The 25,073-nt window shown below is 36.8% G+C and overlaps 1 pseudogene; it reads right to left on the bottom strand.

The window, feature by feature from the left end:
• LOC132233844 (ATP-dependent RNA helicase DDX54-like) overlaps positions 1-17,122 on the bottom strand; it is a 104,152-nt pseudogene extending 87,030 nt beyond the window's left edge.
• Positions 17,123-25,073: the final 7,951 nt, after the last annotated feature.

The following is a 25,073-nucleotide window of genomic DNA, read 5'->3' as shown; positions in this document are numbered from 1 at the left end:
TCAAGTCAGTTTGAGCAGTCTTCAAATGCTTTCAAATATTGTTCATTCCACCAGGGTTTTGCCCTGCCTGACAGGTCTGATATGGGAGACCTGGAAAACTGTTCCCAATTTCTGTGATAAGGAAATTATCATTAGAAGGTAATGGTGGCATGGGGAAATGGGCAGAACCAGTCTTCTCGAATTCCCTTCAAACACTACTCTCACTATTGCCCCTAGATGTGATGTGTTTCACACCAGATTGCAGCAATAAATTCTCCCCCAAAACACACACACACACACACACACACACACGAGGTTCCAATTTCTCAGAGGTTTCTAATTTTTTGTCATTATTGTTAATTATCTCTTGCATGCTTTTGTCTCATTTACTTGGTTGGGTTCATGAACGTTGATCTTGAAGGAGGGAGCTTGCAACCCTTCAAAGCTTCTCCCTAGAACACCCTTTAAATCAGAGAAATGTGAATTGCACCATGATATGAATTTGAAGGCTCTATCTATAAAGATTCTAGAAAATCAACGTATCTCTTTGTATATTGACTGTTTTCAACTCTAGGGGTATTAAGAGAAGTTTAAAATTCAATTGAAAGGTAACTATGGAATTAAATCTAATTCAGCTGTTATTAACATTTTAGAACAAATAAAAAAAAGAATAGGTCTTTCCTGTTACAAATAAGGAGAAAATATCAAGAAAATATCCTTGTTTCCTTTTCCTAAGACTCATACCCTGAAGCTGTCTGTGTATTAAAAAGGAAATAATTTATTCTAGACTGAAATGTAAATCAAGGTAAGTTTACAGCATAATTCTGCAAGAGCTCCTGCATGTAAATCCCTTTAGCAATTTAACTGGGCATCTAGAGATGTGTGGCTACTGGGAACAACTGAACGTATTTTATAAAACTGAAACATATAAGAAAGATAACTATGAAGCCTGTATGCATGAAAAATCAGGCTTCATCTTTTACCCGAAGGAAATTTTAGCAGAACTTGAAAGAATCTTAGACTAAGTGCTAACAATGTGTATTGGATCATTATATGTGAGGTTGGATTTTAGAGTTCTACTCTAAAATTCTCACAAATTTGAAAAGGAATAAGTTATCTTGTTCAGTAATAAAGTGATTCATCTCCTTGACTACAGCTGCATGAAAAATATCTGAAATTGGTGACTTTGAATATCTAACTAGTGTCTTTAATTTACTTAAAGAAAAAGTGTATTTTTTAATAAATCCCATTGCATGAATCATTGTTCCTTTAAAATAATGAAGGAGAATTTTTTGTTATTATTAGTTTATTATCTTTTATAAATGTCAATTAATATATATGATATAAGAAGAAAAAAATCATACAATTATATAAAATTAGAAAAGGTAAAACGTGTTCAACAATGAGAGACTACCCAAATGTGTGTTTGCATTACTTGTCTTTGCATCCATAGAACCAAACACATTGACCAAATAACTTTGATTGACAACTCAGCTATTAAGCAGTTCCCCTTCCTTTATGAAAACTATTCACTTTTATATTTTCAATATTTAGTGTAGCTAGTAAAATAGGAGAATCTTATTAACTATTGCCTAAAATGTATTTGGCACCTTATATTAAGAGAATAATCAATAATCAACAAATTGAAGCTATTAACAGGGAGTCCAAGCTCATCACTTACTAGAGGCCCGATGCACAGAACTGGTGCAAGGATTGGCCCTCGCAGCCCCAGCTGCCTTGGCTCTCACAATCCCGGCTGCCTTGGCCCTCGCAGCTCCAGCTTCGTCTGGAAGGTTGCCCGGATGGTCATTCCGCTGTTCAATCATTCGGTCGATTTGCATATTATGCTTTTATTATTATAGATAATATTTTTATTTTAGAACAAAGTCAAGATTAGCAAAAAACAGGTTTTATATTTCAAAATAAAAAATCATTAATATGATTTATGAATCATATATTATAAATTATGTGGCAATTTAAAATTTGCCCAAGCTAGCCGCTTACAAATAATTGCACTTGTATATTTACATTTCTTAAAAGTTTAAGCTTGCTATAGCATATATGTTAAATGATCCTTTTAAAATTATAGAATTTACATTTTTTAAAATGATTTATTTGGCCACAGACTGACAGCACTTTAAGATTAGTGACTATGGCCACATGTGTTTCATAATTCAATAATTTTCTCATCTTGCTAAAAGGATCACTTTAGATGCCATATTAGTCAGGTACTCCTTAATTTTTCTCTATATCATCTAAAGTAAATGACATTTTCATATTTATTTAAAATATCCCAACTTATTTTTACAAGTACTAAATAATCATATATATCATATGGCATAGTTTAATACATTTGCAATTGCTTTACAGAACCCCACCCACAAAAACAAATTGACAGCTCAATTGTTTATTTTTAATATACACAAAATGACTAGAATGTCAGAATATCATAATTAAATATTTTAGTCAAACTTTTATAGTAAGCAAAATAGGCTAATAAACCCTTTCTCCTGCAGAAAAATCCTTCCATTTGGAGCATCTACACCTCATAATTTGGGGATGGATCTCAGCTTATTTTCATGACAAAGCAAAAATACCTGTAATGCTTTTTGTAAACTAGGAAATTCTTCCCCAGCAAAGTATAAACTTAGTTTGCAAGAGTTATGTTCACCAGTAAAATATATTTTAGGGAAACAGAAAATATTTTGCATAAAAGCAGCAAAATATCAAATCAGTAACAATGACAAACAGGCTGATAACCTTACCCAAGGGCAATGCCCAAACTTGTTCTTATCTCAAGGAAGATGAGTGTATTATGAAATCCACAGTCTCATAGAAATGACAATTTTTTTGAAAATGAGTAATATCCATATAAAGATGGAAAATATTTAATATTTTCCTTGGACTTCTGTTCCCTTCCTGTAGATATTCTATTCAGATTTTTATACCATTAGGTAATGTTCACAAAATAATGGAAGCTTCACAGGAACTACCTTTTTTGACTGCAACACATTAAATCATACTTTTTCGAAGTGGTACAGCTTCCTAGCAAAGAGACAGGTCTCCTGCTTAGTAGCAGAAACACCAGAATTTAGATGCATAATGTGCTGTATATGTTAATGAATAATATTGGATTTAATGAAGTAAAGTTATAATAATTTCTTGGACTCTCCTCAGTTTATGTTCTTTGCTTTTATGCATAATTCAGTAATTCCTAGTTGTTTAATGACCTAAAATGTCCATCTTTACATTAAGATATTTAAATGATTGAAATTTATAAAACTAAAGTTGGTTTAAATATAAAACAATTTTACTTTAACATATAATATTATTGAAGACTAGAGGCCCAATGCACGAAATTTGTGCAAGGGGCTCAGCTCTTGCAGCTGTGGCAGCTTTCCTTGGCCCTCACAGCCCTAGCTTTGTCCGGAAGGTCATCTGGAAGGATGTCTGGAAGGTCATTCAGCATATTATGCTTCTATTATTATAGATAACATAAGAAGGGTGTCGACATGAGTTGTAATCAAGCACACACAGCAATTTTCTATGACTTCAAATGATTGGTTAACCACACCATAAACAAAAGAATTATCATGATAATGTTACAATATGTTAAAGTGAAAGTTTCAACTGGTACCTAAAATGTGTCATATATAAGATATCAAAGTGAGTTGGGAGGTGAACCAATATGCAGATTTAGAAACAAAAAGTTAAAACTATTGAGATGATTTGATTTCTCTCATTAACTGCATGCATATAAAAATCATTTAAAAATAGATTTTGTAGGGAAAGTTAAAGAAAAATATATTTGCAGAAAATTACTTTGTGTGTTTCAACATTCATGAGGAGAAACAGGAATGTATGCCCACCTCACAGCTAATGAGAGGGCACAGTGAGACAATTCAGAAAGAGTGGTACTCATCTCCCACGTTCAGTGGAATGCTTTAGGTTTTGGCCAGAAGAATCTAAGACTAACTTCTACCACTATTGGGATGTGGTAATATGGAAAGGGGTGGAGAGAAGGGGAGAGAGAAAGGGAAAGAGGGAAGGAAGGAAGGAAGGAAGGAAGGAAGGAAGGAAGGAAGGAAGGAAGGAAGGAAGGAAGGAAGGGAGGGAGGGAGGGAGGGAGGGAGGGAGGGAGGGAGGGAGGGGAGAAAGGAGAGAGAATGTTTTAGAAAGTATCATTATCAGCATCATGGCAAATTATACTTCCCATGGACAGACATGAAACATATAAAAAAGATTTCAGACTTACTATTTAATCCCCTTAAATCTTCAGATGATAAAGGAGAATGAAAAACTTCCTGAAGAGCTGAGGAAAGAGCGGCAGCTAGAGTAACGAAATCTTAATTGTCTGTGAAATGTAAGTTACAGGTGGAAGGGAATAGTGAGGAGTCTCGGCAAAGGCAGACAATGTCTTACTTGAGAGTCAAGTTTAAACCCTTGCCTAGGCAGAGTATCTGAGGCTATCTTGGGCTACTACAAAGTCAAAGAAATATTTTATTGCCTCCTATTTTCTATCCATAATTTTACTTACTGTGGTGATCACTTCACAATTCATATGAATATCAAATCATGCTGTGAACATGACACTAATATAATGGTATCTGTTAATTATATCTTAATAAAAATTAAAAAAAAAACACATAATGACTTGTCCCACAGTTTTCTACTCACTATCATAACAAAAATGTTCTCTATTAAATAAATGTTAAATGGTCAGTGGGAAAGAATAAAGTTTTTTTATGATATCCCATGATTCATGCTTGCTCAATTGTGCTGGTTACAGTAGAAAATAAAAAATTTCATCTGGGCATCAAAACGCACACAAATATCCTTGACAGTAAAAATATTTTAATAACACAAAGGTTAGGTTTTCTCTCCCAACTTAAATTATTTTTCTTATATGGCTGACAAACATTAATGACAGAAATTCTAAATTCTCCATACAAAGCAATCCAAAATCTGCTAAATATATTCACGATGCCAGGAAAATCTCTAGGCAGAGATTTAGAGGTTTCCAATGCAGAAGCAAAGTAAAATTAGAGAGGAATAGAATCAAAGCAGCTGCTCTTCAGAAAAAGCTGTAGATGTTAAAAGGATTTCAATATATATGTATATATTGAAAAGGATTTCTATATATATACATATATATATATATATATATATATATATATATATATATATATATATTTTTTTTTTTCTGTATGGTTTCACAGCAATCACAGGAGTCCAATCAGTAGAATATAATGTGCTTCACACGACATTGTGAAACTGAAGACTTCATAAGAGCACTGCCTGAAGTCTTGTTAATCACTTCTTTCCTATATAACACCCAACTCACTCTTTTGACATCTCATTCTGAAAATAACAAATCTGTCATTAAACTAGAGTTATAAATTCAAGCTTAATGATAACTCTATTGAGTGGTGTGAGAAGCCATAAATATTACTTACATTCTTCTTACTAACTTGAAAGTTCAACTCAGAGGAAAGGTAAATCATTCTTAGTTCCTAAGCAACAATAAAGAAATGGGCTAGAGAATTATATAATTCCCTATACAATGGAAAATCGGAACTGCTTTTTGACCCTGTGCTTCCACTTCTGGGAATATATTCTAAGAATTCTGAAATAGTCACAAAGGATACATACACCCCTATGTTCAATTCAGCCCAAGTGCCCATCAGTAGATGAGTGGAATACCATGCAGCTGTAAAAAAAAAAAAAAAAAAAAAAAAAAAAAAAAAAAAAAAAAAGGATTTCTTATCCTTTGAAACAGCATGGATGGACCTGGAGATTATTATGCTACAATTTTAATGCATCCCAGTCATGAAAACAAAGGTACACTCTGAGAAAGGATCGGTAGGATACATTCTCTGGCACTTTGATGATAGGAGTTGTGATACTCAGGGAAGATTTGTATGATGGGGACTGAGACATTAAAAAAAATTAAAGAATCATAAGAAGTAGGATATTTGGAGAGCAATGCTTCATTTACATGTACAAATCTTGTGAATGTAGATCTCTCAAAAAATCAAGTATTAAACATTGTCAAAATAAAATAAAAAAAATAGAGACCAGCCTTAAAACAAAGAATGTGAAGGATCTATATACTGAAAACTATGTCTAAAGAAATAGGACCTATTTATTTGTATGAATACTTTCACTTTTTGATTTTTTCTTAACTTTGCCATATCTTTAGCCATTTTGTGACTTTCTAAAAATGTATTATCATTAAAATAAAAGATGAATACATTTATATTTTATTTACAATATAAAGAGAAAATTAATTATGTCTAATAATGTGATAAAATTTGTTATCTGTGCTTGACCCTGTGCTTCCACTTAAAAATATAACATTTTGATAAACACTTTGAGCAACAAAATCTCATATGTTCATTTTCTGTCACATTTACTCTTCTCAGAGTAGTGATTTTCATGTTAAAGGTCAATAGCCATTCATTTAAAGATAAAGTTTGCTCTGCATTATTTGGATAAACTGCACAGAATTTTATTAGCTTCTTAGAACATGGTTACTAAAAATACCAATTTAATAGAATTAAAGGCCATCATGAGACAAACTACCTAATATATATATATTACCTTATATATAATCACTATTCCTTATCAAGATAATAATTTTATTAAATAAAATTATCTAGTGCCATAAAACATTAGTGGATTATCAAGAAAGCCAAATCAGACCACATTATAAATACAATCAAGGCCTTGTTAAACCATGCCTAAATTTAGAGATAAATCTTATTAACATGTCTTTTGGACTTTATATTTAACAGGGCTGAATAGAGTACATTACTGTTGATAGGTTAATGCCAAATGATCTAGTTAGCTGCTGTGGGCATTGTAGGCACAGCTAGTGGCTCTAAGTTTAGCACACCATCTGTGACCTCTAGACCAATGAGTGTTGGGTGATAAATGGCAGAATGAAAATCTAAACTGGGATTACTGGAGAAATCAATGAACAGAGAGACATGTAATGTCAAGTCATATATTTTTATATGAAAGATCAAAAACTTTTACAACTTGAATAAACAGTTTTGAGATTTAGTCTGAACTTAGATATTGTGACCAGTTAATTAGTTCCTTACAATTTATTCAATGAACTAGTCTTCATGTTCTTTTAGAAAATGATTTTTAATACTACCATTTATTTATTTTAACAAATTATTTATGCATTTCAGTATTTTCTGAACAATTTTATCAGCTTTTTACTATTTCACATACTATTTTTATACATGAAATTACTGAAGTAGAAATATTAGAAGTAAAAAACAAATTAAAATAGTTGGTCTGAAATTAAGTCAAACTTACTATACAACTATGAGACATTATAATTATCATTCTCAAATATTTATACCATGTATTTAAGTTCCTATGTGTTAATCTTTATTACCATATTAGTTTACTATCACAATATCAAAAATGTAGTTATTATAATAAAATTAAAATAACCAAAGTTATCAAAATTACATGGCCTATAATGAGTATAGATAAGCTGGAAGTCAGACATCCCTCTGGCAGCCCGGGAGCCCTCAGGGGGAGGGGGGGGGATGTCCACTTGCCAGAGGGGAGCAGGCCTAAGCTGCAGTCGGACATTCTCAGTGCTGCTGAGGAAGCAGGAGAGCTCTCGCCACCACTGCTGTGCTGGCAGCCGTCAGCCTGGCTTGTGGCTGAGCAGAGCTCCCCCTGTGGGAGCACACTGACTACCAGGGGGCAGCTCTTGCATTGAGCATCTGCCCCCTGATGGTCAGTGTGTGTCATAGTGACCAGTCATTCTGCTGTTAGGGTCAGTTTGCATATTACCCTTTTATTATATAGGCTAGAGACCTGGTGCATGGGTGGGGGCTGGCTGGTTTGCCCTGAAGGGTGTACCGGATCAGGGTGGGGGTCCCGCTGGGGTGCCTGGCCAGCCTGGGTGAGGGGCTGAGGGCTGTTTTCAGGCTGGCCATGCCCCCTGGTGACCCAAGCTCCCAGCCTCTCCTTTTTTTCTTTTCTTTGGGGGGGATTTATTTATCTTCTTTAATTGAAACTTTGTATCCTTGAGTGTATTCCAGGGCCGGCCAGGGCAGGTGGGAAGCTTGGCTTCCTCCATTGCCAGGGGCAACCCAAGCCTCCTACTTGCTCCAGCTCCTTGGCCTGGCTGCCTCCATCTTAGTTGGGTTAATTTGCATACTTGTTCCTCATTGGCTGGTGGGCATGGCTTGAGCATAGTGGAGGGACAGTTAATTTGCATGTTTCTCTTTTATTATAAAGGATGAGAAAATATCAAACTTTTAAAACATATTCATAAAATGTATATAATGAAAGCATGCACATATAAATACATATTACTGTATATGTACAAGGGCTATTGATTTAACACATTAAAGAGAAATGAGCATAATCACACTACATAGTTAATATAATTTGTTGTCTGTATTTTTAAAAATCAATTTAAAGTTTAAATATGTTTAAAATCTCTTTTTAAAAGATTCTGATATAAAAGTTCTTTCCTACTTAAAATACCTTAAAATAGCCTCCCAATCCACTTGGCTTCTTTAAGAGACAGTCCACATTTTAAATGTCAGTGTTAGAAGCTGTTAAAATAATATTTTGTTCAACCTGACATGTGCAATTTGAATTAATCGATGGCTACACTTTATAAATTACTGTTGGTTAAGCACAGTGAAAAGAAAATTGGTCTACAAATATCTATTTAACTACTCAGGTAGTAAATACCTGCTGTCATCTATCTATTCTCAAGTGTACCGGCTTCATTTATCCTGCCTGAGATTCAAGACAGCCCTGAATTCATTTCAGAAAGCAGTGAACCCAAAAATCCACCTCTGAAAATTTTGAATATGACTCCATTCAGTAATACAATTTCAGAATCTATTAAACAGCATTACCTCTTACATTTCTTCTATGAAATATTTTGAAAGAATTGGACAAAATACACACATACAAACAGAAGTAACAAAAGTGAAAATATAAGTACAACAAAAGTTGTTTTACTCTTTGCACCAATTTGCCATATATCTTAATTTGATCTCCAGTATGTAAGATAATATTCCTTTCTTAATCTTCCTTTACCAACTACAATAACTGAGCTTGCCAATATCACCAGATGACGTGAACCAATAAATTGAATTGCCTCCACAATAGCTTACTCTTAAAGTAATATATATAACATTAGTATTTGAAAACTGTTATCAGAAATAGCAGAAGCTGTAGAAGTTTCATATTTCAGATAAAGGACTGTACTTAAAAATTAGATTTCTTTAGCCTTTTGCCCATGAATCATTATGTCTGGCCCGGCCAGGTGTGGCGCAGTGGTTGAGCGTGCAGCCAGGAACCAAGAGGCCACCGGTTCCATTCCCTATCAGGGCACATGCCTGGGTTGCAGGTTCTATCCCCTGTGGGGGGCCTGCAGGAGGTAGCTGATCAGTGATGTTTCTCTCTCATCGATGTTTCTAACTCTCTATCCTTCTCCCTTCCTCTCTAAAAAATCAATAAAATATACTTCTTTTATCCTAGGCTCCCAGAACCCATGGGTACAGTCCACTTGAGGATGCATTATTTAATCACAACTATTATTTAATGTCTACAGAATTATACAGAACAGTGGAAATGCTTGTGGATGAACGAACATGAAATGAATTAAAAGAACTAAACCACTTTGTTTTATTTCTTTGTGAATTATAGTCCTTAGTAATAGTAAAGGATAAATCTGCACAAATAAGTAGGAAAATTGCTCAAAAACTTTCAGGGACTTTTCTTTTAGAAAAACATATGTTTGTTTATATGGTGTTCTACCGTTCCCCCAAGAGTGCTTTACAGCCTAGAAGCATGAGAAACGCTCTATATAGGATGGAAAGATTTGTAATAAGGAAGCTGGAGGGAGTTTACAATTTTCTCAGTAAGCAGACTTTAAATCCTAAGGCAACTGTATATAATAGCATGATATTATAGTGGAATTGAGGGAAAGTGAGTGTTTCTCAAGAGTGGAATTTTAGACTATTAATTAAACAATTTCGGCAGGATTCTCACATTTTTATGAATGTGAATGACAGCACAATTTAATGGGAAGGTGTATCCTCTAACACCAAATCAATTAAATCCACACTTAGCAATATTATACTGAGGTTCTCAAATTCTTATGCAGTCCTTTTTACTGCCTAACAATCCTCTTTAACTCTGTGTATAATATTTATTTCTAATAATTTCATATCTTTGAAATGATTCCAATGGTGAAAAGATTATAATGCAAAATATATTAATCACTCTCCTAAGGTTTAGAACCTTTTAGTACATGTCAAGCCTTGAAAATGTTCTCGGAGTATAATTATGCCATTATGTTCACATTTGGAGTTATATCTCATTGCTTAATTGTTTGTTTTTAAATGGATGGCCTCATCATATTGATATGGGAATTTTAGACTGGAAACGTGCAGCGTTTCCCTGGGCAGGATGGTCTCCCCAGCTCTTGTCTGATGGAGAGGAGGAATGAATCCATGGATGGAAGGTGGTATAGCAAAGGTGGAAATTTATCAAAGAACAAGTACAGACTCCCACATGGGGAGGGGGAAAGAATCTCACAGCACAGACTCCCATGTTGGGAGGGGGACAGAGTCCCACTGCAACCCTTTTCCCTATGGTTTATAAAGACTGCAGATCCTTGTGCCTTGATATCCCCTATGTTTGGTCACTATACCCTTCTGATTTGGTCACTATAGCAACTCCTGAGCTCAAAGGTCAAAACTCACAGGGGACATATGAGGCCATCCTCCCTCATTGTTCTCCTATTCCCTCTGGGCTTTCTTCCTCCTTTATTTTGTAAATATACTAGTAGACCTTTTGCTGCGCCCAGAGTTACCTTATCTTATGGAAACATAACTGCTGCCTTTCCCAACTCCCTTGTTTTATGGAAATGTAACTTCTCCCAGCTCCCTTGTCTTATGGAAATGTACCCTTTTGCAACTCTGTAGCCCTGTGTTTTTTTCCCATGGACCCCTTAAATTCTAAAATTTCCTAAACCAGCCTATTTCACCCCTAAAAACTCCTATTTTACCCCTAAAAATTCCTTTCAATATCATAAGCTTCTCTTTGCATTGTAGTCCATATTCCTAAAACGTAATGAAAGTGGAACAAAGAATCACTGATTGACTTAGGGTAGGATGTTAATTGATCTCTACTCAACCTGTAACCTCTACACGTCCTATATTTGCCTTGTGAAACTATCCAATATTGCTTCTATGGCCCCTGGAATGACTGAAAGTTGAAACAAAGATCAGTAATGCAACAAGATGAGGGTTTCATTTATAGCCGCTCTCACCTCTTTCTTGTTTCTCCACATTTATACCTTGAACCCCTAAAGAATAAGCTCTAACTTGAATGAACAAAATTTTTCTGTGCTTTCTCAGCATAAAGTGCTTTCAATTTTCTTCTCCATTTAAGGATTAAGAAAATTTTATTTTTTTTCAGATAGAATGATCATTTTTTAAACTAAAGTTTGATTTATACTTTGATTCTTATTGTTATTTCTTAATGAAGTTTCAGGTCTACATCCCTAGATGGGCCGAAAAGGCTTATAGTCATTGCACTTTATTGAAAGTCTATTTACAACACAAGGGAAGAACCTGACACATGCTCATGTGTTGCTTTGAGTTAACAGATAGATTGTATTTTTGAGAGGTGACAGCTTGGGAAGTAACTCCTCCAACCATTCTGACAGACCACCTGCAGACACGCATATCAATCCAAAGTGGTTGGGAGAACAGGATCTGTGGGTATAAAACTGTAAAGGAGCAGGATTTTCCACTCCAAAATATTTCTCTTTGACATGAGGATTGTATTAGGCTAATTATTTTCAAGAAATAAAAATCTCAGGAAGAGCTTTTTAACTTCCCCTTAATTGCCTAAAAGAATTTAGATAAAAGGCCTATTCCAGGAAAGAGAGTTATCAGCAGAGGTAACTATACAAAAAAAAAAAAAAAAAAATGGGTTAGGAGTGGTAGGGGGAGCTCTGCAGGGTTTGGAGACCAACTTTCTGTGTCCCAGCAAACATTTATTTACTAAACATTTGTCTTTGCATCTCCATGCAGGTTGCCTTTCTCGCATTTGAAGCACCATACTCCTACCCTTTCTCTTTAGTTCAGAATGGCATTAAAGCCTCAACTGCCTGACTGTCTATGGGACTCCTATTTTTATGGAGGCCCCATATGTACAAAATGTAAGCTCTGTTTGATTGTTAATCTGTTCATGCCAATTTAATTCTTAAACCAGCCCAAAGAACTTAGAATGGTAGAGGAGAAATTGTTCCTCCATGATGAAACCAAAGAAATAAAAAACAAAAATTGATACCAAACAAAATATGCAATGAGAGATTAATATAATGGGCAAGACCTCAAAGAAGTCAAAATGACCTGAGCTATGTACTCACTCTCTCCCTCCCTCCCTCCCTCACTCACTCTCTCCTATTCTCCCTTTTTTTCCCTCTCCCTTCCTTCCTTCCTCTTCCTTTTTTGAAGGCTATCTATCTACCTATCTATCAATCATCTATCATCTATCTATCTATCCATCCATCCACCCATCCATCTCTTAAAGAGTATTGTACATATTGTAATCTATCTTAATGTTTATATAATGACATGCAAACCCAAGCACACAGAGTTGAGCCTCATTCAGAGATACTGTCAAACATCTGAATTGTAAGCTCTGTATGATCAAGAAGCAAAGCACTGCAAAAGGTGCCCTTAGAATCCTCCTGTGATGGTCACTGGGAGATGATAGTACACAGTTCCTGGAGATATTTGCTAGAGGATAACTGTACCCTGAGGTGGGCTGGGAAAAATCAACATGTTAAGTAAATAGTATAGAATTTTGAGAAAGATCCCCTTTTATTCTTATAGTTGTAGAATAAAGATATCATGCTTTGTCATAAGTATGAGCCCAGAATATACATAACTGTTAATTTTTAGAAGGATTTTATATCTATGGATGTTTTTGCAATCAAAAGCAAATGAGCATTTTAGAAGTGCTGATAATCAGAGCCTGATATATAGGCAGGTAAACATGGCTCTTTTTATAGTGGGATCTGGGTCTTTGTAATAGGGGAATTATAGTGGGTGATATTCATGGAACTAGGGAAATGGAAGTGTTAGAGGAGTTACTGACCACCTGCTAATTGCCAACAGCTCATAGCAGGACAGACAGAGAGCTGCTGGAACCTTATGAGAAAAATCCATAAATCTTTCTCCTTCAGTAAGTATTAAGACATGGCAAATAAATAGTTTCTATAAATGCTGTTCTCTTTTTACAGGTGTAATAAATAATATGTTTTCATTTACAAAGTATTTTTCAACCGTAGTATAAATGGCTTTTGCGCTGGGATTTGGTTTTACATTATTTTCATTTATTTTCTCTCTTTTCCTGGGGGTTGTAAGTTCTTTGATTTTCTCTTTCCAAAAACAAAGACCAATCAATGTTACACAAATAAAAGCTGATTTATTAGCATAATGGATTTGAAACCAAATGAAATGAAATGCTGCCAGACACTGGATTTTTCCTTAACAATTCAAAATGAGAACACTGAATTAATATTTAACCTTTCATTTTTATGGCCAGTTTGAATATTAATGTTTGAAGAGCTACAAATTTACTCATAATAAACATTATCCCATTGCAGAAAATCACATTGCTAACCAGTATGCATTTTTTATCGGTTAAAAAATACATTTTGCCTTCTGCAGGCATACAAAATGCAGCAGGTGATTTTTAATAGGAAATCACTTGCCAAGGTGGTTGTGAATGAGGCTGCAATGGACAGGAGGCAGTGTTTAATAGGAAGCCATCGACAAATCATATCATCATGACCATCTTCTGTGTAGATCAGTGGTTCCCAACCTTTTTTTTTTTGGCTATGCCCTACCTAAGCATCTCTAAAATCCTGATGCCCTCCCTGTGCCATATAATTCTTATTCAAAAAGTAAACTCCTATTCACATGGAGGAAGCCTAAAAGGCCATTAACTTGGCCTAAACAAGCTTCCATCAACATGGCATCCATGAAAGAGAAAAATAAAAGAACGTAAGGACAGTTGAAGTACTGAGGAAGAAATCACTAAGAAATTCTTAAAAAGTAATAATAATATGAAATTATAGAAAAAATGGCAAATAAAGTTTCAAAATATATAATAGATAACTGAATGCATAAATATGTCAGAATATATATTTATATACTCTATATGAGGCCCCTAAAACCATAAGAAATGCAAAAAATTTACTGTTAATAACTCATTCTCAAATTGCCCCCCTTAAAAGTCAAAGTTCCCCCCTGTGGGGCATGTGCCCCTAGTTGGGAACACTGGTTTAAACAGTACTTTCAACATTTCTGAAGTTGTTGATATAGACAATTCAGAAAATTCAATGAATTTACTGGAGTTAGAAAAAAAAGAGAAATTATACCAGGCGGTTACCTGGGGCTGTCTTCTTCCCGCGCCGCACAGAGAAGGAGACTTGAACTGGTTCATGCAATCTAGGAGGCGCTTTCGGGATGGAGAAATAATGAAAGACAGACATAAAATAGATGAAAAGCTTGGGCTGGTGTGGTGCCTGCCCTCCGCAGGGACAGGCAAAGAGAGTCTGCCCTCCTGGAGGGGCAGAACACAGAGAGAAAGAGAGCCAGCTCCGAAAGCTGCTTTATTATATACTTGAGTTACAGGAAGTTACATCACATCTGTGTGGGCCTTTGACATCATGAGATCCATCCCCTTAACACTGGGCGGGAGAGTCAAACTGGGTGGTGTCCAATCTTTTGACTGGTCCCGTGCCGGGAGCTGGTCCATCCTTGCTGTTTCAAGGGACCTGGCATATATGGCATATGGTTCTTAATATGTTTGCTCACCTTCTTGGCGCTGTGTTTTAACCAAGGTCACCTCTCCGAGAAAGGTTGAATCCCCAGGTAGGGATTTTCCCCTGAAGTTAGGGAGGGAATAAAACCCCTCAACTAAGTGCCAGGCGGGTAATTAATCACTTTAACTATGAACAATCATGCTTAAGCTACATAATCTTTACTCCCTGGAATGGAGATAAGAAACGCCCTAACCTTTGTAATAGAGATTGATAGGATTGAATCAACTGGTATAAATACAGATGTAACATTACAGCAAGACAGAACTTAGAAGAGAGAACCTACAGACAGAACCTACACAGAACCTACATACAGAAGAACTTCGCTGGAGAGAACATGGCAAAAGATCCTGTACAGAAACTAGCAGAACCTCTCTGGAGATCCAGACCAGAACTTGGCTGGAGATCTGGGCTAGAGATCCTGGCTAGGCTGCTGATCAACTGAATGCTGTCTCCGTGTCATTCCTTCTTCGCCGACTCCGTCCACACCTTTGGGGACCCCTGGACCTGCTGGGGTTGGACCCCGGCAGTCCCGCCCCCAGGCAGTGGCTCTGCCGGCCCCCTGAGTCCAGCTGACCTAAATTAAGCCAAAGTGTATTCTACCGGCCCTTAGCAGAAATTATGTCAAAACTACAAAAATCTAATAGTGTAAAGCCTGAATTGGACATTATTGCTCAAAATAAAATTGCTGAGCTTTGCTTTAAATAAGAACAATTAAGGACTGAATTTACTTTCCATAGTTATCTTTGATAATTAACAAACTGTTATTCTTACATATATCTTGCTTCCATCAGCAGAAAATAATAGTAAAATTATGATGAAATAATTTTAATAAAAATGGTACAAGCCTGTAATAATAAACACAGGTAGAAAAACTTCAGACAAGGTGACTTAAAGGGTTGGCTAAAATTATCTTTGCGGTATAGCAAAAGCAAATTCTAATGGCTATGGTCATGATCTAGGGCTATTTTGATTACCTAGTCCTGAAACGCTAGTTTTGGAAGATGCCAGTCATTCATCTATGACCTAAATATTCACCGAGTTCTGTTTTATTTGACATGATCTGTGGTAATTTTTTAAACTGATAATTTACAATTAAGAACATCTCATTTAAAACCTCCAAAATATTCAGTTTTTCTTGACAAACTTTCATGTTCCAGGAGGTTAATAAAGATTATAACCATTAGACAGGGTATTTGCTCTCTTCACTGCCACAGTCTACATCTACCAGTATCCCTATTGGTTCCCTCTACTAAGACTAGCTCCTATTGGCACACATCAACTTTCTTGCATGAATTTTTTTTCTTTTCATAATAGAAGAGTATAGTTTCTGTATTACTTTCCCAGGGCTGCTGTAACAAAGTACTACAGGCTGGGTGGCTTAATAGAAAAATGTATCGCCTCAGAATTCTGGGCGCTAGAAGTCCAGAATCAAGGAATTAGATGGCGAACCTTTTGAGCTCGGCGTGTCAGCATTTTGAAAAACCCTTAACTTAACTCTGGTGCCATGTCACATATAGAAATTTTTTGATATTTGCAACCATAGTAAAACAAAGACTTATATTTTTGATATTTATTTTATATATTTAAATGCCATTTAACAAAGAAAAATCAACCAGAAAAATGAGTTCGTGTGTCACCTCTGACACGCGTGTCATAGGTTCGCCATCACTGCTCTAAAACCTGTAGAGAAATCCTTCCGTGCCTCTTCTAGCTTCTGGTGGGTAGCTGACAATTTTTGGCATCCCTTAGTTTGCAGCTGCAGATCTCCCAATCTCTCTGCCTTTGTTCTTCTATGATAATCTCCTTAGGTGACATTGTTCTCACATAGTCATAATCTTATAAGGACACTAGTCATAATAGGTGTAGCGGTCCAGCCTACCCCAACATGACTTTTTCTTAACGAATTACACATGAAATTAGCCAATTTGTAAATAAGGTCACAATCTGTGGTAGATGTCAACATATCTTCTTTTTTTGTGGGGGGGAGAGGGGCACATACTTCAATCCGCAAGAGTCTACCCTTTGGCCTCCCCAAATCCATTTCTTTCCCATTGCAAAATACATGCACCCTGTCCCAATAACCACCAAAGTTTTCACTCTTTCCTGCATGACTCTAAACCTTAAATAAATATTGTCTAAACCAGGTGGGTGAGTCAAATTTTATGTTCCATCCTGAGGCAAAATTCCACTCTATCTGTAAACCTTTGAAGCCAGAAAACAAATTACCGGCATACCGTAAAGGGGGAAATTGGAAGGAAAAAAAGAGGTCACTGGTTTAAAGCAAGTTGGCAACATAGAATGTCAATTTCAATGAGGTTTTAAGGCTTAGAAATAATTGTCTGTGGCTGGATGGCTCTTCTCTAGGCCTGCAGGGGTGGCCCCGCCTCTGTACCTGGGCAGCAGCTCATCTTCAGGAAACGAGAGGTCTTAACAGCCCAGGCCTCTGCATTGGTGATGGCCTTGGTCTCATCCTTTCTTCATTTCATCCATCTCTGTTTCTTTCAGTCCAGGCTGGCAGTGTTTCTTCTGATATAACGTTTCAAACATTTTTGTCAGCCTCCTGTGTAAAATCCCTGGGAGTCCAAGCCATCAGACAAGAGGGATTTCCACAGAACTTTCCTAGATAACCACATCTCTATCCCTTGCTTCTGCTGAGATGTTTGATTGGACCCATAAAGCACATACCTAATCTCTCTAGGAAACTGTTGCTAGCCACACTCTGCACTGTTTCCGGAGCACACTGTTTGAATAGGCTGAGCATTTCCCAAATCATCATGTGCTCGTTTATTTTTGTTTAGCAGTTCCTTCTTCAATTTATCTCTTTTTTTCTTGCACTTTACTATTTTTCAGCAAGGAAAAAAAAACCCAAACCAAACCAAAACAAAACAAAAAAAAAACAAGATATGCCTTCAAAACTTTGCTTGGAAATTTTCTCAGCTAAATACCCAGGTTTATTGCTTACAAGTTCTCTGCCACTTTAGAACAAGGATCACTTTTCAACCGTTTTCCTATAATACGTTCTTCTACTCCATCTGATCCTGTAACAGAATCACCTTTACCATCTATATTTCTGAAACAGTCTCTTCAAGGCACCCTAGGCTTTTTCTATCATGCACCTAAAAATTCTTTTAGCCCAGTGATGGCGAACCTATGACACGCGAACTCATTTTTTTGGTTGATTTTTCTTTGTTAAATGGCATTTAAATATATAAACTAAATATCAAAAATATAAGTCTTTGTTTTACTATGGTTGCAAATATCAAAAATTTTCTATATGTGACACGGCACCAGAGTTAAGTTAGGGTTTTTCAAAATGCTGACACGCCGAGCTCAAAAGGTTCGCCATCACTGTTCAGGCCTTTACCCATATCCCATTTCCAAAGGCACTTCTACATGTTTATGTATTTGTTACAGCAGGACTCCACTTTCTAGGACCAAAATCTTTATTAGAGTTTTTAGGAGTGCCATAACAAAGTAACACAAACTGGGGTGGCTTAAAACCACAAAAATGTAATGTCTTGCAGTTCTGGAGGTTAGAAGTTTGAAATCAAGGTATTGGATTAGGGGTCCACCCTACCCCATTACAAATGTATCTTAACTAATTTTATCAGCAATGATCATATTTCAAAATGAGGTCCCATTCTGAGGTACTGGGTGTTAGGGCTTTCCTTTGGGTGGTGGCACAATTAGACTGCTAACACTTTCTATTCCCATATTTTTATCAAAAGTGAGAAAAACAAAAGACTGAGCGAGCTGCTTGATTTTCCTTGAATCCTGACCACTTCTCACATAGGTCTTTTTTGCCTTATAGCTCTAAAAATAGTAGCTTGTCGCCCTGGCTGGTTTGGCTCAGTGGATAAAGCGTCAGCCTGCGGACTGAAGGGTCCGGGGTTTGATTCTGGACAAGGGCTCATGCCTGTGTTGGGGGCTCATCCCCAGTAGGGGGTGTGCTGGAGGCAGACGATCAATGACTCTGTCATTATTGATGTTTCTATCTCTCTCTCCCTCTCTTCCTCTCTGAAATAAATTTACAAAAATATTTAAAAATAAATAAATGATGAAAAAAAAATAGCTTATGACCAGGAAAGGCTTATATGATGGGATATAGATGTAGCTGGATATAAACTCACCAACAATTCTCTAGGCTTCTAAATAAATATATTCATTTATATTTCAAAAGTTGTTAGTTCACATAACTAAATGATACTGCAAATGTTAGAGTCAATATGCAATACAAGGTGTGCTAAGATGCTCAAAAGAATGCAATCTTTAGCTCAAAACAAGATATAAGTTTGAGGATAATATAGGATCTTCAGATCGAACAAGACTTGCCTCAACTAAGAAAAATCGAGTGTAAAATACATGCTAATAAGGGAAATAAAATATATGCCCATGCAATAAGGTATCTTTTTGAGATCATTACTGCTATTTCTTAAATGCTAAAGTTTCTTTTTCCAATGAATATAAAAAGTCCAAATTATCAGAGCACAATTATCCAAATGCCAATTTAATAGACATAAAGTTTGCACATAAAACAGTGCATGGAATGAACTGTTCTTGCTATTATATGCTATATATACATTAAAAATTGAGAATAACTTATTTGTCACCATGATACCAGATATAGTGAAAACAATAAATTTGGCTCTATAAATAATTTAACTGGTGGAAATTTAATCTTCTTTAAATATAATTATAATGAGTTTTCTCAGAATAATTTAATATTCTCCCCAGTCTTCTCTCTCTTGCTGTGATCATTATTACTATATTATAATATTGTGTTAGTTTTCCTCATGAACAAACAGACTGATGGTCAATTAATGCCTAGGATGATATTAACTTTGAGCCTGTTGTTATTATACCTTTCCCTGTCCCTGGATGGAAATGGACAATATGGAAATATCTAAGCTGAGAAATGACTGAATTTTAAAGGCAAATATGGTTTGTGAAAGTGATACTTTCATTTAAGTTTTTCCCAATAACACTGCTTTCAATGTTTTGACCATCTCAAACTATTGTCTTTGCCAGGCTGAACTTCTGGGAAGTGTATTAGCTTCATTTTATAACAAGTCACTAAAGGATCATTATATGCAGTATTATAATATCTATTGTTAGCAATAAGCAACCGAAAAGACTCAAATGATAAATAATTGTGTTGCCTCCCCCCCCCTCTTTCCATGTTGTCCCTATTAGAGATGCTTATTCTTTATCCTAGATATGAAGTCCAGCCTTCAAGCCTCATCCACACTAGCCTCAGGTGATGTCCTGCTGCAAGTCCTCAGGTACTTAATTAACGTCCTCCTGCAATCCTGCCACTATGTGTTCCTCACACACTTTCATTGATCCTAAAACTATGTCTACTCTCTGACCAGCCCTGTAAGTTTGAAATGCTAACATTTCCCCCTGAAATTTCAGAAACCTTCTCCATTTCCTTCTTATAAGCTGTCCACTTCTCTAAAACGCTGTCTGATATACTAAGACAATGCTTTAGAAGAAAAATCAGAGGTATATACAGGTCTGAAGCTTATAAAATGTGACATATCCTCTGAAAGAAAAAGAAAGAATAATGACAATTGTTAAATTAAGTTCCAAAGTGACTACATAAATCACAATAAATCGCAAAATTCGAAAATTACAAATACGATGAGATTACATAACTTGACTTCACAAGAAGTCAACAAGTGGCACAAGAAGTTTTCAGCGCTGAGGTGGGAAGGTCATCCATGTTTGTTAATTGGCTTTCCCCAAAGGCAAAGTAAACTTTCTCATATCTGCATGACAGAAAGTAGTTTTACACCTTAGAGCAAATGTCCACCAAAGTAAGGATCCAAACCCTCCTTCCCCCAACAAAGATGAAGAAACAGGTATACCATCTTCCTTGGTGATTGCATTCCAAATAGAGAATGGTCCTAGGTCCTTGAGAAAGGCATTCATGGGTTGTAAAATAGGCTCTTAGAAAAGTTTACATTTCAAAGGGCCAGAGAATGAACCTACAAGTTCTAAAAGAAATGCTCTAGCAAAGGGAGTTGAGTGTGTAGAGTCAGGAGAAGATTGTCTAATCTTTAGTCAAGCTGAGGGGAAGTGTTAAGGCTATCTGGATCACACCCACTCCAAGGAGAGTAGGGAAGGAGGAGGCGTCTGAACAGAAAGACAGTGGACTGTAACATTTTAAAAATATTTTTACAGAAGCATGTGCCATGGGCACACATTGCTAGGGCAACCTCTGTGCATTTGAAGGTACCTGCCTAAGTGAAGGCTACTGAAGTTTAAGTTTGTTTCCTTCCCATCCCAATATATCTACCACTGTGAATGTACATGGGACACTGAACTAGAGCTGGGTTCAAATCACAGATCTGTCATGTATGAAATATTCTCTTGGAAAAAACGTTTTTATACTTTCTCTATCCTTTATTCTTTAGATCTACTTTAATGGCAAGCTCAAAAAGTTTGGCTACCCAGATGGTTCTTATTTATTCCCTTCCATATTTGCAGCAACTATGCCTGTCTCGACATTATGATCTTTACATACAGCAAAGTTAACACTAACTGCATCACTGCACTTCAGGTAACCCCCATGATCCCCACACCACAGCCTGAGCATTTTCACAGCCTGACCCCCTACAAAATCTGAGCATTATTTATATTTTTAATTATCATCAATATAATGAAGAGAAACATTTAAACTTACTTTGATTATTAGGTTAAATAACTCTTTATGTGCATATTTATCATCTTGAACTATTTTTCATATAAATGTTCACGTAGTTTAGCTTATTATTTCTATTGTGCACAATTTTCAAAGGCTTTTGTGTAAACTTATATATCTTTTAACATTGTTTTTATTTATTCTTTAAAATTATTTTCTATATTTAAAAATGTCTATAATTTTAATATCATCAAACTTTCATGTATAATTTCTAGTGTTTTTGTTTGTTTGTTTTTAACCATCATTGCATTTAGGTTTAGAAGTAGTGGGAGCTTATATGTGTTCTCTTGTATGTGTCCTATTTTTCTCAGAGAAATGATAAGAATGTCATTAGCTAAAAGTTAGGATGAAAAGAAACTGTTAGTGTTTTGAGAGAAAAAAATAAGACATACTTGGCTAGGAAAAGAGGCAAAGGAAACAGTGGGTTTGCTGGGCTACACTAATGGAAAATTCGACATGGATGTATTTAACAAATATTTATTGTGCTCTTTCTATATTCTAAGTGTTCCTCTGGGCACTTGTTCTTCAGCAAAACATATTTCTGATCTTATAAATTTTGAATGAGACCAACAGTAATTTTCACCAGCAAAGTCTGTTGAGAAGATTCATTCACAAATAGAGAGAACATGGAATTAACTAGAGTTGAGATTTTGCCAGATACTGACATGAGATAAAAAGGGTAGGGGAATTGTGAGTAAATGGGGAGAAGTGATTTTAACAATTAACTGTGGAGTTTTAGCTGGTAAGGAGGCAAGTGAAGACTCCAGCTTCGTGTGGAGAGTCAGGACTGGCAGTATTTATGAAAGGTGGATCCTGATGGAAATACAGTGATTGCTCAGTTGAGGGCATTAAAGGGACAAGGCTAGATAGAATTAAAATGGAAAGTATGAGTACATATAGATAAAAAGTTATCACTTTAAATCCTTTAAGACATTTTCCCCAAGTTGCTTTACTGTTTTAAAAATATATCCCATTACAGAAAATTGAACAGATACATGCAAAAAAAAAAAAAAAAAAAAAAGAAAAAGAAACTAGACCCACCAACTTATACCATACACAAGAATAAACACAAAATGGTTTAAAGCTTAAAGGTAAATCACAAAAACCATAAAATACCAGAATAAAGCATGGGCAGTAAAATCTCAGGCATTCCTTGTAGCAATATTTTCGCAGATATATCTCGTAGGGCAAGGGAAACAAAGGATAAAATGGGACTACATCAAACTAAAAAGCTTCTGCACAGCAAAACTAACCATCAACAAAATGAAAAGGGAATCCACTGAATGGGAGAACATATTTGCCAATGATACATCTGGTGAGGGGTTAATTTCCAAAATATACACAGAACTTATACAACTCAACATCAGAGAGACAAATGGCCCAATTAAAAATGGCAAAAAATCCAAATAGACACTTTTCCAAGAGGACATACAGAGAGCCAATAGACAAATGATAAAATGTTCAATGTCACTAGTCATCAGAGAGATGCAAATTAAATCCACAATGAGATACCACCTCATGCCTGTCAGAATGGCTATCACCAATAAACCAACAAACAAGTGCTGGGGAGGATGTGGAGAACAGGGCACCCCACTATACTGTTGGTGGGAATGCAGACTGCTGCAGACACTGTGGAAAACACTGTGAATTTCCTTAAAAAATTAAAAATGGAACTGCTTTTGGCCCTTTGCTTCCACTTCTGGGAATATATTATAAGAATCCCCAAATGCTAATTCGAAAGACTATATGTACCCCTATGTTCATAGAGCGTTATTTACAATAGCCAAAATCTAGAAACAACTCAAGTGCCTATCAGTAGATGAGTGCATAAAAAAGCAGTGTTACATTTACACAATGGAGCATTATTGGACCACGGATGCACCTGGAAATTATTATGCTAAGTGAAATAAGCCAGTCAGAGAAAGACACTAAATGACCTCACTTATATGTGGAAGCTAATGAATAAAATAAATTGACAAACAAAACAGAAACAGAGACATTAACAAATTGAACAGACTGACAGCTGCCAGAGGAGAGGAAGGTTTGAGGGCTGGATGAAAAGTGAAGGGATTAAGCAAAAAAAAAAAAGAGTTATACATACATATACATATACATAATTTATATACCCATTATATATATACATGTCCATTATATATATACATATCTATTTTGTATCTATATATAGATATCCTATCTAATAATAGACAAATAGGGTAATTAACCGTACCTCCAACACACTTCCCATTGGCTAATCAGGGCAATATGCAAATTTACTGCCAACCAAGATGGCGGTTAACCGTCAACAAAGATGGCGGTTAATTTGCACACGTAGGCGCCTAGCAATGGAGCGGAGCCGGCTGGCCCGGGACAGGAGCAGCGAGCGAAGGCAGGGAGGCAAGCGAAGAGCAAAGCGGGGGGCCCATGCACCACGGGCCGGGGGGCTTCTTAGCTAAGCACCCTAGCCTGCAAGGCCCGCCCCCAGAAGCCCCAGCAGTGGGTCTTGCCTTGAGGCCCGGGAACCGCCCATCAGCAAGTCCAGGCTGCAAGGCAAGGCCCTCCCCTAGCAGCAGGTCTTGCCTTGAGCCTTGGAACCACCCATCAGCGGGGTCCGGGCTGTAAGGAAAGGCCCTCCCCCAGAAGCCCCAGCAGCAGGTTTTGCCTTGAGGCCCAGAACAGCCCATCAGCGGGTTCAGGCTGCAAGGCAAGGCCCTCCCCCAGAAGCCCCAGCTACTTTAAAAATAGAAGGATCTCCTTTTGAACCAATCTGTTTAGATTCAGGATTAGTAAAACAGTATGGAACTAATGAAATACAGTGATAGGAATTAGGAAGTGTGACACTGATGGTTCTGGGCATGTGAAGGGTGAGGGACAGATGGGTACACACGGTCTTCCCTTCAGTTCTGCTGGAGAGATGAGCTCTGAGGGCCGGAGCTGCTCCATGCCCAGAGGAGGTGGGTGTGGTCAGTGGCTCTGCTTCAGAACTTCCTGCCAAGCAGAGACCTTATCTGACCCACAGGAACCTTTTTACTCCAGAAAACAGAAACAGCCAGTTCCCAATGGGCATGGGAAAACCAGTGTCCCCTCCTGTGCACGGGCGTCCTGATGGGGTGACGGGGGAGGTGGGCGAGGGGAGCAGTGCAGAGTTGTGAGGCAGCTGGAGTGGGAGTGGAAAGGCCATGAAATGTCCACAGTCCTGGCTGTGCCCACAGCCTGGGCGGCTCCTCCAGGCCCTGGCTGAGGGATTAGGGCTGATTCTCTCGGGAAGGGAATATTCCATGCGTGGAAGATTTACAGGCTCAGGGTGGGTCGTGTGCTAGTTTGGTGCAAATCCCTCAGCATTCCTGCTGCCAAGCCCTCAAAGGAATGAGGCAGAGGCACCCCTCACTCCCAAGACCCCTTCGTGGACATTTTAGCATCCATGTGATTTTTAATCCCTTCAGGGAGCCTTTCTATCCTGCAGTCCCACCCCACCCCACT

Source organism: Myotis daubentonii, chromosome 4 (assembly GCF_963259705.1).
Source record: "Myotis daubentonii chromosome 4, mMyoDau2.1, whole genome shotgun sequence".
In the NCBI taxonomy this organism is placed as follows: Eukaryota; Metazoa; Chordata; class Mammalia; order Chiroptera; family Vespertilionidae; genus Myotis; species Myotis daubentonii.
This window is presented reverse-complemented; position numbering and strand designations above follow the sequence as displayed.